General features: G+C 41.0%; 1 protein-coding gene across 3 annotated transcripts in view; it reads left to right on the top strand.

The window, feature by feature from the left end:
• Window positions 1-288: 288 nt before the first annotated feature.
• The window catches only part of FER (FER tyrosine kinase), a 272,528-nt gene continuing 260,245 nt past the window's right edge, over window positions 289-12,571 (top strand). For 2 of the 3 annotated variants that reach the window (XM_036738466.1, XM_036738482.1), the window contains exons 1-3: window positions 289-333; window positions 12,160-12,284; window positions 12,371-12,499. The gene's annotated coding sequence lies outside the window, so the exon portion shown is untranslated. The remainder of the gene's footprint in view (window positions 334-12,159; window positions 12,285-12,370; window positions 12,500-12,571) is intronic. The other variant, XM_036738474.1, reaches the window with a different exon arrangement.

Below are 12,571 nucleotides of genomic sequence, written 5' to 3'. Positions count from 1 at the left end.
ACCTTCTCCAAGGGGCGCCCCACCCATGCCCTCCGGCCCTCTCTCCGAGAGCCCACCGCGACCCAGTCCCCGCCCCCTCCCGGGCCTCGGCCAATCGGCCGCACCCGCCTCCAGGGAAGCGGAGGCGGAGGCCGGGGCTGGGAGAGGGGCAAGGCTTCCCGCCTTCGCCTGCACCCATTGGCTCCGGACTCGAGGGAGCCCAGAGACCGGAGTACGACGGGATTGGCCTGAGCGGGTCGGGGCGGCGGTTCCCATTGGCTGCAGAGGTCCCCGTGATGCGGGGAGGTGACTGACGGCTCCGGGTCTGAGGGGCTCCTGCTTGTCAGGTTCTAGGTAGGTGCATTTCCGCGCGCCCGCCGTCGCCCCGGGCAACGCTGGGGGAGCAGGGAGGGAGAACCCATAGCTGGGGCAACACCCCGTGCCCTCTGGGGGGCGCCCGGGGCTCCGCAGCTAAGGCGGCGGCCTTGGCGGGGGCTCCTCCTCTTCCTCCTCCTCTCCGACTCCCTCCCCCCCACCTCCTAGCCTCTGGGCCGTTGCCCACCCTCCCTCCGGCTGGCCGAGGGGCTTCTCGGGTGGAGGGTGGGGTGCGAGCTTAGAGGCCGGAGGTCGGAGGCTCGGGCCTGCCCCTCTGGGGCCCCTGGGGATGGGAGATAAGGGGGGAGGGGAGGTGGCTGGAGATGGCTCCGCCCCCGCCCCGCCCTGCCCCGGCTGCTGGGTCAGGGGGTCACCTAGTGTCTCCAGCCGAGGGGTATGTGGTCCACGCCCTCCCAGTATACCCGGTTCTCCCCCAGCTCCTCCTCAGCGGGTGCCTCCCCCTCCCCTCGGCTGCGCTAATGGAGGTGGCGCAGCGCGGGGTGGGGGCAGTGGGAGGAGGCCCCCGAGGCCTGGGGGGTTGGGATGGCTGCACTGCCCCCATTTTCTTAGGGCATGAAAAAGACCAGGGCAAGTTTAGGATGTCTCTAGCTCAATTCCTGACAAATAGGTTCTTTCTCCTTGGTTTCTGCCCTGGGAGTGAAGTGATTTCGGGTTTGAGAGGTGTTAGTAGGGCTGGGAGACATTACTTAAAACACTTAGGACTCCATGGGTAAAACATTTTAATTCATCTTTTCTTTTGGGATACGAATAGTTGATCTCATGGGTAGTGATTTGTTTATGTTGACAGATTTTTGTTTTCATTTTTCATTCTGTTTTGTGAAAAATTGGCGATCTTCATGTAACGTTCGTAGGAGGCAACAAATTGCATAGTTTGCACCCATCGTTTGCACACACAAATTGCACATGTCTTGAAGACGACTTTTATTCTACAATTAAAATTCGTTCTCTAAAGTTTTCTTCTTATCCCTCTCCTCCCCCTACAAAAAACCAGGCTTTTAGGGATGTAACCTGCTTTTGGCCAGTCTCTTGAGGCCGTGGGCGTGGTCAAAGGCAAGTTGCTGAACTATAAATCTGCTTCGCAGCAGGAGACAACATCCCGACCCAGCACGTGTTATAGTGGGTGAAGACCTCGTTTAAAGCCACTTAAGACACTTGGTAGCTGATGGCTTCTGCAAACTTCAAGAGTAAATGTCAGATTATTATAATTAGTATACCAGATAGAAACCTTGGGCTCGCTGGGGAGGAGAAATGGTTGGGAAAGTTAAATTCCAATTAACTTTGCCACAGATTGCTATTTTGGTAAGCTGTGTTATTTGGAGTGAGTCATTATTCTTTAATAAGGAGGTAAGCATTATGATGAAGGCTTTTTGAATTCTTGGAGTGAGTACTTTTGGTTGCCTGATTTCTTTGCTATAAATACTCTTCTATCAGTTCAGGTTTCTTCCTTATCTTCTTATTCCCTGTAATTCTTAGCCATATTTTACCAATAAAACCCATGTAAGATGTGTTGAAAGCCATCCTCTATTTTCAGCATTTGGGATTTTGTTATCCTTCACTTTTACTACATGATTAGTCCACCTCTTTTTCTGTTCATATGTTTCCTTCATGATGTCTTTTATGCCACTTCTAGTGTTGATTATAGCTGTAATATTTTACAACCTATGTTAGACTTACGTTAGTCTTTCCATTGCCCTTTGGCTACTTGTTTGACTCAAGAATTGTTTGTAATTCTTCTGATTCACGTTGTATCATTTTGATAACAGTGATGTTAGAGACAGACTTATGCGTCAGAACAGTTTAGGATACCTGAAAACATGCAATTTTCCATGTGATTCAACCTTGTCTTTCCCTCAATTCTAGGACCATCGTATTGTCCCATTTATATAACCTACCCAAGAAAAGTCCATTGTTGGACTAATTTGATAACCTAACCATCAAGATTGTTATAATCTAGATAACAGGTAACTTCCATTAAGTTTGTCTGTATGTATGTGGCTAGAACACTCACTAGACTCCACTGAGGTATTATAGTGTTCTGGGGCTTGATACATTTAGTAGCACCCTATAAAATTGCAAATCTAAATATTGTTTTGTCAATGCATTACAGAAATACCATTCAAGATTTGTTTTTTAAAGGCCCAATTTGTGAAGAGCCTTGAGTTTGCCAGGAACCGCAATTTACAATCCAGGTTTCTTGAGAAATACCCAGATTTATTGGAATTTAGTTACTGTGAGATAAATACTGAAATGGACTTGAGATTTCTTTGATTTGGGTATGCTTTGCAAACCTTAAAATGTTACATAAACACTAGCTGTTATGACACTGAAGCTGATAGCCTATCCAATTTGCCACAGGGAATCAGTGGAGCTTCACTTTGCTTTTGTCATGTGACCATCCTGTCTTCCTGTCCTACAATTCCTTGACGACATTTATTCTTGTTCTTTGGAATTCCATGTTTTATGTTGCAGCATGCTCACACTACTCTTGATGTTAGTTGACTTCTGTGTGAAACTCATTTTAATTTTTCAGAGCCAGTAGTGTTCATGGTCTTGCTGCCTTATAACCACACTGATAAAATGGTAGTATTAAAAAGATGGTCCTTTAATTTCGTGAAAAGCTTGCTGTCAGTAAAAGAGTTTTGCAGTTTCCAAAAAAAAACAGTCCACCCTGTTCTCTTCTCCTTTAAGTTTGTGGCCTGATGTTTCAGACAAAACATACTGTTGGACACACTCTATAGGGTATCATCCAGATGCATAATGAAATCTGGGCAATAGACAGTCTTCATCCATTAGCTCTTTCCAGGATAGGTGGTTAGATCAGATTTCTTTGAGTAATTACAGATCTCTAGGAGGATTTGCAGTGTTATGGGACTTGAAGTAATTAGCATAATATCATCTGCAAACAGGAGCATCTGGAATTCCTTATCTACAAGTAACTCTTTAACTTGGTCTCTGAGTTGGATCTCTTCTATCACAGTGGACCTTTGGAGGATATACATCTTTGTTTTATTACTTGCTTGATACATATTTTCAGAATGTTTCTGCTTTTATAGCTTTCAGGAAGTCTTTAATAATAGATGGGAGACACTTTATCTTTGAGATACCATCCTCATTGAGGCCATGAAGATAACAAATTACTTCATGTGAAAATGTTAGATAGTTCATAGTAACATTTGGAAATTGCCTTGCTTGAGCTTTCATACTGTGAAGTGGGCTTATTTCCCCCATTAATGGTGGTTACCCTTAAATACAGTCTTTTAAATTATTTAAAGTTAAGTTGGTACAACTCATAACACTTTAAGTGTTGAAGATTCAATAATCGTAGCAGAAATAATTCACGTTTTTAATAGGCTTATTACTTTCACTACACCATCATCTCCTATATAGCTTTATATCCTTTAAAGGATATTTCAAACTTCTAACAAAAAGCATTCTAGGAAGATCTGCAGTGTTCTGGGACTTCAGATAGTACCCTAATTTGTTTTAGTCGTTTCCTAAATTATGGACATCTTATTTTTCCTAGCTTTTTGTTATAAAAAAAAATGCTGCTATGACTATTTTGGTATATATGGAACCTACCTTTCCACCTTTTTGATTTTACAGTAGACTTGCAGTTTCTGAAATTTTTCCGATATTTCTAGCCGCAAGGCCAATCATTCTTGTGGTAACGGTTTTCTAACTTAAGTATTTAGGTACTCTACTGTGGCTTTCTTTAACTGAAGGGCTAGGTTTCTTTCTTAAGGACCATGCCTTAAACACAAATCATTGTGGTTCTCGTTGATTGGCCAAGGATAGATCCCAGCCCAAGCCTCACTTGGTCATTGTTTGGGCCCTGATGGCTCCAAGTGAGTGTAAGTTTGTAATTGTTTCTGTTTTGGCCAGAAATCCTGAGGGTCTTCCCCTCCCAGATTGGTTTGTTTTTTTTTTTTTAAACTAGGTATAAGAGGTCATTCTTTGCCTCATTCCTTGCCTAGGCTGAATGGGCATTGCCTCAGTCAAACTGAGACCTAAGAAAGATCTCAACTTAAAAAGGTCAAGGTCTCCCCCTACATCCTGGGCCATCTCAGGTTGTCTTGATCTATATCTTGCCACTGGACCCAGGTGTCTCCCAAGGAGAGAGTGAGGATGGTGACTTTGCATAGCCCTCCCTCACTTAAATCCAATCACTTGCAAGTCAGGGCATCACCTTCCTGATGTCATAGTACTCTTGGAGAACAAAGAACAAAGAATAACAACAACCTTTAACTGAAGCCTTATTTCAGGCCTGCATAACATATAGCTTGTGGGCCACTTGCAGCCTGCCAAAGCGGCCCGAGGTATGTTGTGCAGGCGTGTTTTACGTCTTCTGCATTTTTCATGGGCCGCCTGAAATCCTTTGGCGGGCCACTAATGGGCCTGTGGGCTGTATGTTGTGCAAGCCTGCCTTGTTTTCTTTCTAACCTTAGATATCCTGGAGACATTTTTATACCAAACATGGTTTCTTATTTTAATGTGATATGAGCCACTAGGTGGCACTATTGGTACTACCACCACTATGAGTGCAGGATAGAATGCTGGAGCCAGGAAGACAAGTTCAAATTTTGCCTAGGACCCTTACTAGCCGTGTGATCCTGGGCAAGTCGCAACCTCTCTCTGACTCAGTTTCCTCATCCATAAGGTAGGGATGGTAATGATAGGAGCGACTTTCTAGGTTGTTGAGAGGTTAAAATGAGGTAATAATTGTAAAGTGCTTTGCAAACTTTAAAGTGCTATATAAATGGCTATTATTAGCTATTGTTAAAACATAGTAATTTCTCAATTATCCATGATTGAGGTGTAATCAATTTTTAATATGGGACTAGCTACCATACGAAATATTCTTGGCATTCTCTTCTGTAGCACATGTTTGTTAAAGAAGCTTCTTTTTAGATAATGATATCTCATGCTTATGGAATAGGTGTATTCTGGAAAAAAAAAAACTACCCATGAGGCAAAGTTCTGTAAAGTAAATAAATGGTTGATTTTTACCATAGCTAGCAGGATTTTAGAATAGGAAGGAATGATCTTAATAGTAATTTAAACTCTTGATTTTGCAGATAAGAAAACTGAGACCCTGAGAGGTTAATTGAATTACATACAGCAAAAATACCCACCCTCTCCTCATTTCTGGTCAAATCCGTTTTGTGCTATTACTAATAATTTAAAACATGAGCTTCCTGGTTGTGGAAACTGTATAGAGCTAATCACCCACCTGCTTGCAGATAGGTAACTCATGAGGCCTTGATATTCCAGATCTACAGGGTGACATTGTATGAATACTTTTTAAAAAGTATTCAAGCCCAGTGCCATCCCTCCTATAAATCATGTATGCTTTAATTGTGAAGCATGATACTCCTGCTGACTTAAGGAGCCCATTTTGTGATCCATTTACTCCATTTGGGGTATGTGATTAATTAAAATGTCTGTATCCAGCCCCAAGATTGGATGAAATAAAATATTGGATCTGGAAGAAGATTGATCCCGAGGAGCATATTTTAACTACAATTGTTAATTTATCAGTACAGTTATTTCCCAGAGTGGCAGTCATCTATGACTATTTAAATTTACAGAAAAGGTGATAGGAATGAATCATCCAGTTGGAGACCTATTTCCTGGGGTCTCCATGGATAAGGTCTGTGCTTCCACCCTGACTAAAAGACTCATTGATTAGAGGATAAGAAATGAATGCATCCTCAGGAATCAAAAGGACTTCATGTCTACTGATGGCTGCAGCCGGCAGTTATTTATTGCAGTTCATATTGGATGAAGCCAAACGTAAAGGGAAAATGTATGGGGTGTCCTGGCTCACTCCAACCAATGCATTTGGTTCATTCCACACAAAAGGATATTGTTAGCACTAAAGTGGGCTGGTTTGCGTGAAGAGGTGATTAACGTTATGGAAAGACTCTGCCAGGACAGCACAAACTCTGTCTGTACAGCCTTATACCAGGCATTAACATCCAGCCAGGGTGAGGCAAGGCTACCCTCTTTGGCCCATAATTTTTAATAACACTAGAACTGATAATACATGCCCTGATATTTACAGGAACATACATACAGGATTAGAGTATGATTTTTATAGTAGAAGAATTAATGTCCTAGCATATGCAGATAATTTAGCCATAGTTGCTGACATCCTTGGCTGCCTGACTAAAATGCTGAACAGTGTAAGTGAGGTTGCCTAATATGTTTTAATGAGATCAAATGTGCAACCTTATTGACTGATGACCAGAAGAAGAAGGTATTCCTCATACAATTCCAAATTCAAAGTGAGGGGATTTCAGGGATGTCTAACACCTGTTCTTACCTTGGAATTCCCATGGGGTTCCACCTGCAAATTCTGTGAAGGATGCAATAACTAATATGACTACAGACTTAGACGTAATGGACAAGTCTAATTTGGCTCTTTGTCAGAAAACAGACACAGTAAATCTTATTTTCTTAGCCCGCATATATATCATTCCATCTTAAGAGTGGTGCGGTCCACAAGAGTGCCCTTAGACAGAACAATTTAAAAGATACCAGGAGATGGCTACACCTCCCTCAAAGAGCCACATTGAGTCCTTGGATCTCCCCTATAAAATAGAGGGTCTAGGGAGGGTGAACCTACTACCACTAATTGTACTAGTTGTTATCAATCACCAGCTGGTACCAGGTGGCATCAGCCAGGCTGGGCCAACTGTCTCACTGTATTCCTAATGATATGTAGTGAGGAACTTAATTAAATATAACCCTCAACTGGAAGACCTCGCCATTTATTTAAATGGGTCTGTGGAAGGATAATTTGGATACAAAGACACAGTAGCTCCTAACATCTGGTCCCAGTTATGAGTAGCCTACTGACAATTGTCAGCTACAATCTCAATTGAATGGAGAATAAAATATGGTGTCTTGGCTGTTGGCTCTAGAAGGAGTGGAGAGGAATTTGAAATATGGCCTAAGATATTATTTTGAACAGCAGCTACTCAGCAAACCTTTTCAGGCTAAAATATATCCCATCACCTCGATGGCTTTGGCCTCAATTTTTTTTTTTTATATGGGAATTTTTACCTGATTTGTGGTCTGGCACTTCCTTCACAGAGCCAGACTGCTGTGTCCCATTGTATGGAGCCAGGAGATTTGACTCTGAAGCATTGATGTGGGGCATCAAATGAAATTCTCCTACGTGTACTCTACCACTGTAGTCCTCAACTGAGTTGAAACCATCAAAGTGCCAGAAAAAAACAAACCCCAAAACTGAGATTTGGGCAAATTAAACAATTCCAAGACTAGGAGAGGCCGTAAGACCAGACTTAGTAATCTTAGATAATAAGAACTACAGTGCTGCTGTCATTGATATCACTCTACCCTTTGAAAATAGATATTCTGCAGTATCAGATAGTCTATCAGCATCTGGCTCGGGAAGGCTATAGAATAGATCGCAACATTCAGACAAATGGAGACCCTCAGAGGATGGATTCCAGGTAAAGATATTGTGTTTTTTAAATTAAAATCAGTCTGAGGTATGCAAACCTAATGAAGTTGATGGTCAGGACTCATCAGTTGAAGCAGGGACATAAGCATTGAACATTTACAGGAATTAGTACTCAAACTAACTGAGACAAACATAGTGAGAAGCAATTGTGCCTCTTCGTTAGTTTATTTACATGTTCTTTTTGTGATCTATTTTATAATCAAATTTTATGTGTGTAATGTTTACTTCTTTAGGTTTGATATTGCACTTTTAACATTACCAGGTATTTGATCAATTATCCCTGCAAAATGTAATATGTAATAAACACCACCTGTAATTCTGTTAATCTAAACAAATTAGTTGAATAAAATAAAAATAACATCTCATTTCTCCAGTACACCTAATAATGTCTAAATTAAGTTCCAATCTGAAAATTTCTTAACTTTGATATTCTGGCATATACAAATTATTTTTCTTCCTAAATTAATAATTTTTAAAATCCAGATTCTGTATATCACATTTGCTTGAAGAATCCCTTTATTTGACTAAATAAATATAATTAAGTAAATCACTAACAGAAATTCATCCAATTGATTGAAACTATGTTCAAATAGTTTGACATTTAGGATTTTCCGTGCTACTCCTTGTTCTTTAGGACCGTGGAAAATAATAACCAGCATGAGTGGCAAGAGCTTGACTGTGGCTTTAACTATATTTTCATCCCTTAAGTATGGCCAGAATTTTTTTTATCTGATGGCAGACACCTTTTTCTTTCACTTCAACTTTTGAGGAGTGATTGAAGTAAATATGTGAATTTTACAGACTGGAGAATGCTGGGCCCTGAGCACAAATGCTTAAAAGTGGTATAGAAACAGAGTACTACTATCCCCTTACTTTTCTTACCTCGAAACTACTTCTTTACTCTTGAATCACAGTATTATTTTTTACAATCGTGTTTCAACAATCCAGCTAGCAGCTGTTGTGGGAGTGAAAGACCAACACAAGCCCAACAACAAGAACACTACGAGCACGCTGCAAAAAGCGCAGGTTCTTTTGATCTGCTTTAGTAAGGAAAGCAATGTTAAGGGGTTGACAAGCTTACTTTAATTCAGCATACAAATATCATTCACTTAGTTCAGGGGAAAAAATAGCACCCTGAGCTTCAGAGCAAAATACAAACTAAGTACAAACATCAACAGACCTTGTCTAATTCAAATCCCAATACATAGTTACCAGAGTTTAACAAAGTCCCAGCATCCGGGTTTACGAGCTGGAGGGCTCTTAGCTACAGCTGCCCGGAGTCTCCGCATCATTGTGCACCACCAAGAGAGAGCCCTGTGCAAATGGCTCTGTTTTCTCTTCTTATCACATTTCAGATGTCATCAAATGTCATCTGAATGACCAGAACTTAGGCTCCTCTATGATTGGCTCTTGAGTTAGCACCTCCCCTTAGGACCCTGGGAGGTTCACATCCATGTAGGTTAGGTTAACACCGAATAGGGGTTAGAGCCTGGGGCTTAGCACTTAGTAAGACTCAATGAAATACACTGAATTACTCAAAGGAAACAAAAGCCAAACTTTTCAAGGGCACTTGGTTGAACTAAGTGCTAAGAGCCCATTTTGCTTACCAACACAAATCGTTATGTCACTTCTTAACTTTTCATGAACTCCTTGTGTTGAAGTTAAGGAGTAACATCTGAAAAATTATTGTTTCTTCTGTTATCCTCATAGAATTTTTTTTTTTGTATGTGGATGGATCTGTATCTCCTCCATGTGGGCACTCCCTCCAAGAATGCAGATCACAGCCCATCCTTACCTTCTCAGCTTATCATGGCTTTCCCAAGGTATTCCACACAGGGCCCACTCAGCATGTTAGGGGCTTTCCTTTAGTCCTCTAGTGGAGTATACAGGCTGTCCATCAGTTATTTCTTACCATATGTCTAATCCATTTCCTCTTGTGACAAGGTATGATTAAGGACGGATTTGCAGGATAGGTCATACTGGGCTCCATTGCTCTTCAGAACATATTATTCTATTCCCTTCCATGTTTTCTATGGTGCGGAATAGTCTTGTGTTATTTGAATTTCCTTTATTTTGCAATCTGAAAATTTTTCTCCTGATTTGGTAAATTTAATCCTTATATGTCTGGGAGTTTGCAGACTTTTCTTTTTTTTATGAAGGTGATTTATGAATTCTTTTAATATTTCATTTTCTTTTCTATGTTCAGACATTTTGGGTAGTTCCTTTCTAATATTTCCTGCCTAATGGTATTAAGGTTTTTTGTACTCTAATATCTTCAGGAGACCTATGATCCTTAGGTTATCTCTGTGCATTGTGTCTTTGAGATCAACAGGTTTTGCTTGCCTATTGAACACATTTTCTTTTAGTGTTACTATTTTTTTGCTTCCCTTCTAGATCACTCTTCTGTGTATTTGCATTCCCAAACTATTGTTCCCTCTTTTGTTTCTTCTTGAGACTTGTGATGTGCAGATTCCAGTTTTTCTGTTCTGTCCATCATTTTTGCTGTGCTGGATAGAAATTCTTGTCTCATTCTCTTTTGAACTACCTGAGCAGTGTGTCGGGTTCCGTGTTCCCATCACATTTTACAGAGTCCTCCTCTGCTTCATCAAGTGTTGGATAATTTTCCTTTGATTTGCAGTATTCATAGATGCTTTATCATCATTTATTAGATCTGGAGGCCATATTTACTTCTATTGTTAAATATTTTCACTGTTGACTTATTTGCTTATGTTCAATGTTTTTGAGTTTTGTTTTTCCCGAGATCTTTGGCAATTTCATTCATTTTTTCCCCTATCCACTTTCTGACTGTGTCCCCTCCAATGGTGGTGGCTTCCTTGGAGGTTAGATCCCTTTTGGACTTGGCCCATGCTGGCAATGAAGTTTACCAGCCTAGGTCTCTTCTCCAGCTGACTTTTAGGTGGTCAGAACTAGCCCCAGCTGGATCGTGGGTTCTTTTCCTCAGGTTTAGTGGAGTGGTGCCTTCCCCATGGTGTCTTGCTCTGGTGTCCTCTCCCACTCCTTTTGTTCCTTACTACTCTGTCAGCAGTTCAGATAGCTGCCACACTGGTGCTGCGGGGGCTTGTTGTCTTCCCTAGTACTGACAGGATCTGTGCTATGGTGTTGTTTTTTAAGGCTTGTAGCCACACTGGTTATCTGTTGTAGCCAAGGCAAACTCCTGCAACCTAGAGCCTGGGGTCTCCAAAGCAGTGGAAAGCAGGAGGGGGTGGGGTGTAGGGATGGCCTTGTTTTTAAGCCTGTTGGTCCTTGGGTTGGCTAGTACAGCCTCATTGCTGGTAGTCTGAGAGGTGGGGGTGGGTAGAGATGGTGCTGAATGGGTTTTTGGTTTTCTAAAATCTTATTTGGATTTGGGATGCCCTAAACCATGGAGGCAACTGAAGTTGCTTTATGTTTGGCACATGATTAATGTTTTGGAGAGGTTTGAGAGGTCTTGAGGATTAGAGAAAATGTTTACTCTTCTATCTTGTTCATGTGACCCATGGAACCGTATTGCATATTTTACCTTTCATATAATTTATGTTCTACTCACCCAGTCTACTTGCTGACCCTCACATGTCATTCTGTTTCCAGTTTCTGCACCTTTGCACAGGCTGTCTCTCATACCTGGAATGCACTTTGTCCATACCTCCACCTGGCTTCCTTCAGACTTTAGCTCAAGGGCCACTGTCTACATAAAGCCTGTCCTGATTCTCCTAGATGCTAGTGCCTCTCACTGACAAAATTACCTTCTTTTTACCTTATATATATATATCGTACTTATTTATAAGTGTAAATGTTGTTTCCTTTAATAAAACATACGTTCTTTGAGGGTAAGTTTCATTTCATTTTTGTCTTTGGACCCTGAGTTTCTGGCACATAGTGATAACTTAACAAGATGCTTGTTTGAATGATAAATTGATAGGGTATAGCAGGACTTTTACCTCCTTATCCCTGGAATCTATACTACAAGTTCACATTAGCTTTTTTGGTTGCTGTATTATATTGATGATTCACCTGGTAGTCCACTGATCCTCAGAAATCTTTTTAGACAAACTGCTGTCTAACAAGTGTAGATGTAGCCACCTTACACTTTCCACAGGGGGCATGGTCAACCATCATTATTATTCTTACTCCTCAACTAAAGTCCTATGCCAGTGCCAGTTTATGGCATAGAGGTGTCCTTTGGGTTCTCAGAATTTATGCTAGGGTAGTATATACCCTGACATGTCTTACCTACTAAGCTAGAAAACTTTTAAGTATGAACATGGTGATGTCCTCTTTTCCTGTTGTCCAAGGACCATTGTAGCAATGTTTGGAGATGCTCATCACCAGAAGGTTGACCATCAGGGGATGAATTTATTTTGGCCACAGCAAGTCATGAATGCCATCTACTAAGGCACAGAACTATTGACATATTGAAGTGAGTAAGCTATTACCCCTATGTATGCCATTAGCCTCCTTCTTCAGGTTGACAAAGTCCAACGAAAATTTTTTTTTTTTTTGCAGCTTATTTGAGATAGACCTATGATCATTTTCATCATTTTCTTCTGAAAGTTATTCAGAATATCTTAAAGTGTGATGCCTCCAAATGGAACTGCCATTTTAATTGAGGTCTGACTGGAAAAGAATAATAAGGTAAGATGGCTTTTTTTTTCTAACTCATTTATATTAGTATATCCTCAAAGTTATATTTTAAGTTGGAAATTG

The sequence above is a fragment of the Trichosurus vulpecula genome, chromosome 1 (genome assembly GCF_011100635.1).
Source record: "Trichosurus vulpecula isolate mTriVul1 chromosome 1, mTriVul1.pri, whole genome shotgun sequence".
In the NCBI taxonomy this organism is placed as follows: domain Eukaryota; kingdom Metazoa; phylum Chordata; class Mammalia; order Diprotodontia; family Phalangeridae; genus Trichosurus; species Trichosurus vulpecula.
Note: the sequence above shows the minus strand (reverse complement) of the source record. Positions and strands in the feature narration are given on the sequence as shown.